This window comes from Limulus polyphemus, unplaced genomic scaffold, assembly GCF_000517525.1.
Source record: "Limulus polyphemus unplaced genomic scaffold, Limulus_polyphemus-2.1.2 Scaffold1590, whole genome shotgun sequence".
In the NCBI taxonomy this organism is placed as follows: domain Eukaryota; kingdom Metazoa; phylum Arthropoda; class Merostomata; order Xiphosura; family Limulidae; genus Limulus; species Limulus polyphemus.
Window position 1 is genome coordinate 254,329 of NW_013667200.1, and position 5,850 is coordinate 260,178.

At 36.6% G+C, this 5,850-nt stretch overlaps 1 protein-coding gene across 1 annotated transcript in view; it reads right to left on the reverse strand.

The window, feature by feature from the left end:
• LOC106464221 (LIM/homeobox protein Lhx2-like) overlaps positions 1–5,442 on the reverse strand; it is a 128,128-nt gene extending 122,686 nt beyond the window's left edge. The window contains exon 1 of the mRNA XM_022391927.1: positions 5,240–5,442. The gene's annotated coding sequence lies outside the window, so the exon portion shown is untranslated. The remainder of the gene's footprint in view (positions 1–5,239) is intronic.
• Positions 5,443–5,850: the final 408 nt, after the last annotated feature.

A 5,850-nucleotide genomic window follows, 5' to 3' on the forward strand; every position in this document is an offset into this window, starting at 1 on the left:
CCCAGTGGCATAGCGGTAAGTCTGCAGACTTATAACGCTAAAACCCGGGTTTCCACATACCCGTGGTTGGCAGAGCACAGATAGCTCTCTTCGTACTTAAATTCAAATATAAATATCCAACGTTTCCTACCAAATTGGAATCACAGAGAACAGTTTTCAGCATAACAGAAAGATAAACTTTTAAAGTCAACCTGCTCTTAAAAATGAGATCTTGTGAGACTTACGTAAATACAAATACTTATCGATATTATATAAAGCTCAATTGATGCTAGTATTATAGATATGTTTATAACAATAAAACAGAAAATATTTTATCTGTCATTTCTTTAGCTGAGCTAGAATATTTTGTTTTACATTTTGACTTGAGAGGAAATTCAAATAAAAGATAGAAGGGTGACTTCCAAACAAGAATGGTTGCTACCGATTACCTCGAGACCATGGTTATTCATAAGGACGAGAAACCCACTTGAAGTAAATCTGTATATTGTTTGGTTTGTTTTGAATTTCGCGCAAAGCTACACGAGAGCTATCTGCGCCAGCCGTCCCTAATTGAGCAGTGTATGACTAGAGGGAAAGCAACCAGTCATCACCACCCACCGCCAACACTTGGGCTACTCTTTTACCAACATATCGACTACAGTTAGTAATAAAAACTTTTATTTAAAAACATTAAACAAGCAATAACGTTTCGACTTCCGTAGGTCATCATGAGGTTATGGCGTGGTTATATTTATGAGATTTTAGTAGTGTTTGTTTGTTTGTTTTGAATTTCGCGCAAAGCTACACGAGGGCTATCTGCGCTAGCCATCCCTGATTGAGCAGTGTAAGACTAGAGGGGAGGCAGTTATTCATCAACACCCACCGCCAACTCTTGGGGCAACTCTTTTACCAACAAATAGTGGGATTGACCGTCACATTATAACGCCCCCAGGCCGAAAGGGCGAGCATGTTTGGTGGGATGGGGATTCGAACCCGCGATTCTCAGATTGCGAGTCGAGCGACCTAACCACCTGGCCATGCCGGGCCGAGATTTTAGTATTGATATATATATATATATGCACATTTTTAAAAGCAATGTTTTTAATAAAATCGCACAAGTATGAAATACAATATAGAAATTATCTGTGGGCTTAACATCTGCCATCTGGCACTTACCGTTTCACACGTTTTAAATCATTTTTGTTTTCTTTTGACTTAATTTTCGTGTACTTTTTGAGCTGTAAAAGCAAGCTGGATTTTTATCAACGTTTTTAGTAAATTTCTCACACTAGATACTACCGTGTTAATCTTCTACTACCTACTAAGTTAATTGTATAAATTCTATCAAAAATCATTCTCTATACGAACAGGGCGCAGGTAGCTAATTGCGTTAAAAATATAAAACAACATCAACAGAAAATTATATGTGGATCTTTAAAGAAACGTCCAGATCTAGCTTTATACGTTCTTTTATATGTGGATTTTTAAAGAAACGTCCAGATCTAACTTTATACTTTTGTTATATGTGGATCTTTAAAGAAACAACCAGATCTAGCTTCATACATTCTGTTATATGTGGATCTTTAAAGAAACGTCCAGATCTAGCTTCATGCATTCTTTTATATGTGGATCTTTAAAGAAACGTCCAGATCTAGCTTTATACTTTTGTTATATGTGGATCTTTAGAGAAACAACCAGATCTAGCTTCATACATTCTGTTATATGTGGATCTTTAAAGAAACGACCAGATCTTGCTTCATACATTCTGTTATATGTGGATCTTTAAAGAAACGACCAGATCTAGCTTCATTCATTCTGTTATATGTGGATCTTTAAAGAACATCCAGATCTAGTTTTATACATTCTGTTATATGTGTGGATCTTTAAAGAAACGACCAGATCTAGCTTCATATATTCTGTTATATGTGGATCTTTAAAGAAACGATCAGATCTAGCTTCATACATTCTGTTATATGTGGATCTTTAAAGAAACGTCCAGATCTAGTTTTATACATTCTGTTATATGAGGATCTTTAAAGAAACATCCAGATCTAGCTTCATACATTCTGTTATATGTGGATCTTTAAAGAAACGTCCAGATCTAGTTTTATACATTCTGTTATATGGGGATCTTTAAAGAAACGTCCAGATCTAGCTTTATACATTATGTTATATGTGGATCTTTAAAGAAACGTCCAGATATAGTTTCATTATTTTTTTGTTGTTGTAGCAAGCGTAGACAGATTACATACATCTTAAACCACTTGTAAAAATAAGTTTCAAATATGTAATGAGCATCCAGAGCATGTTATAAAAGTATGCAAAAACACTTTATGTCCTAAATCTATACATACAAAGATGAAATGTGTGTTTGTTTGCACCCGAACTTCTCCAAGCCTACTGGGCCAATCTCAACTGAAATTTGTATGTAAAAACTATGAACTAAGGGGAATGTGAACTTAATATATTCCTATTTTATAAAGCCTGTTGATTAATTACCTCCAGCCTATTGAGTCAATCTCAAACAATCTTGGCAGGTTGACGCTTTAGACAATGTTGAATATTCTGAAGGGATTCAAGGTCAAAGTATGAAAGTTGTTGGATTGTTTCTTAAACAATCATGCTTTTCTCATGGTCAGTGAGATGTCGGGTGTTAAATGGTGGGGTATTCAAGGGTGGGGTTACCTCAAAATCTTTATTTGTTGGTAGATGGAATGCAAACTGCAAATGTTATTTATGAAGAAGCTTTGTTATAATTTTAAAAATTTGAGATGTGAAAGATTAGCTGTAATTTTAACAGTATCATGAGCTATGGTGTTTGTATTGGATAAAACTAAGATTAATTACAGACTTTTGCCTAGTTAACAATTTAATAGTCTAAATCAATATTGTTACTTGGTAACCAATTCTTTCGAAGTATAAGCTCTCACGTTGTTTTTCAGAAAGTTCTAGAAATGGTACTCGAACGTAAGACGAACATGGTGAAGCATTAATCCAACGATGTAGTGAAACAGTATAGTGTCAACTGTTCATGGGTTTCAATTTACAGTTTAACTCAATGGCGTTTTGTGATCACTTTCATGTTTTTGTGAAAATATCTACACACAAATTTCAACAGGATGAGCGTAACAGAGAGCGGATTGTTAAATCACACATGTGACACGCTCATCAACATCATTTGATGAAAATAGTACGTCTTTCCCCGATATTGCTCATACAAAACTATTGCCTTTTTTGTTAGAACTGTTTGCTCTATACCGTATACGATCGTGTTTGTGACGTCTCACGTACTGTCAACATATAAAAAAATCGAATGGTTCTTTGGCCTAGAATCGTCGATTTGTTTCAAGGTTGTTCTAGCACCAGTTTATAAGTTTGGCATGGCATGGTGGTTAGGGCACTCGACTTGCAACTTGAGGGTCGCGGGCTCGAATCTCGTCACCGAACATGTTCGCCCTCTCAGGTGTAAGGGCGTTATAATGTGACGGTCGACCCCCTATTCGTTAGTAAAGAGTAGCCAAGAGTAGGCGGTGGGTGACGTTAACTAGCTACCTTGTCTATAGAATATCACTTCAAAATTAGGGACGGCTGGAATAGCTTAGCATAAAATTCAAAATATACAAACAACAACTCGCCGAGCCTCCCTACTGACGAGGAAATAAGTCTTAATGTTCAGTTTTAAACAACGAACCCACTTTATTAACTCATTCACTGATCAGAAAATTGCGATTTTTTTTTGGAGGGGTGAGTGTGTGTGTGTGTGTGTGTGGAGCAATTTGAATAGAATGTAATTGAAAGTGTTCTTACAATGTAATTCAAATTAAAGTAGCCTAAACTGGGCCAGAAGAATTTTAACACCTATTCTGAGGTTGTGTCTTAGATTATATATATATATTACTTATTCGGCATTTGTTTGTTTCTTTTCCGCTATCCGTCCCTAATTTTGAAGAGATGGTCAAATCTTACTACTAGATCATCTAAAAATAGCCCAAGAGTTGACCACGAGTGCTATTGAGTAGCCGCCTTCTCTTTAGTCTATCGGCTCAGAGCTATAGGGATGCCTATGCGAAGATAGTTTTTTGTATAGCTTCAATTGAGCCCCCTCCCCAGTGACGCAGCAATAAGCCCGAAGATTTATAACACTATAAACCGAGTTTCGATACCCGTGGTGGGTACAGGACAGATACCCCATTTTTTTTTTACCTTTAGTTGTAAATAAAGTGCAATGTTCCAAGAGTATCACGTGTCCGTAGAATAATTGTAGCCAGGTTTCCGAAGTCAATTGCTAAGTCAGTTTTGTCAACACCTGACTTGGTTTCGCTGGTTCTGGGTACTACTACAACTAATTCCATACACGATAGTGTTATACGTACAATAGTGTTATACATTTTTGAATTGTTTGAAAGTCACATAGGAATTTAACAATGTAGGTGTAATCACGAATCAACTCAGATCTTTCTCCCAAATTCAGAAAGAACAGTCCATCACAATGTAAACAAAAAGTGAAATTTGAACCATTGTTGGTTCATCTTCAGATACGGAACTACCAAGGAGACGCTTCTTTCGTCTGACGCGAATTTCCATTAATTTTGGAACAATTCACGCTTCTCTATATTGAAGAATATTTGCAGTATTTGACTAAATTGATAATGATAATAATATAGATTTTCATAATTTAGCTCAGCATCTGCGCGTTTGTTTGTTGTTAAGCACAAAGCTACACGATCGGCTATCTGTGCTCTGCCCACCACGGGTATCGAAACACGGTTTCTAGCGTTGTAAGTCCGCAGACATACCGCTGTGCCACTGGAGGGCTCAACATAAAAAAAAAAAAATCTGCATGTACTAGCTCTTCTGATAATGATCCAGCTTTACAATAGACTTCACTATCATTTGTAGGACTTACAGCGCTAGAATCCTGGTTTCGATACCCGTGGTGGGCAGAGCACAGATAGCCCATTGTGTAGTTTCCTTTATTTTTTATTAGTGATACAAAATACCTTTCATTTAGTACCTTATTGCTTTTAGACTTTCAATTCTACACTGACATCTAGTGTCGGAAAGAGGTTTGAAAATTATATTAACGATGGGCTTTAAAATATCCCATCCATCAGTTAATGCCGCAAAAATAGTCTATATTCTTTAAACGAAATCGGAAAAGGTTTTGACAAGTTTCACGAACGACAATGTTCAGGGAATGACAACCACAAGGAACTTAAAATATCCAATTTGTTTAATTGTTACGTCCTAGATTACCCACCTTGTGTTGACCGCTGGTCTTGGCGCCGTTATCATACCTCTGACCTCGGCAATATTCGAAGAGCATTCCATGTTTCTTAAGGTCTTCACGAATGACCCCTGTAAAAGCAGAACCTCTGGTCTCCTCGATATTAGTAAAGGAAACGAAACTTTGTACAACATTTACTTCCTTTCCTCGGATATTCTGTTCTTAAAACTACCGACAGCTGCTCTTGATAGCTTGATGGCTCTTGAACGTGTTAACTCTTGTCCGACGTGTGACGTAGTTGACTCGCGCCTGCAATAAAAATTCAAAGTATGTAATGTGGGCCGAGCTGGTTGTCAGAGCTTATTATAAAACAAATTAGATTAAACAAAATAATTATCTCGTATCTTATACGTGAATTATACAAGACTTAAATTCGTTATTAAAATATTATTTAGCAACTGAATAAAATTAAATTGATGGTTACTTTTTGTTGTACTCTTATTAATTCAATGCATTAAGCCTAATAGAGATACGGCTGTTTTACTTGAAGTACACGATATGTTTACACTTAAACCAAATAACTCAAAACCTTTGACGTGATACAAGGTCCCGAAAGCCAGGATCCCCCCCTGTGGCTGCAGGGA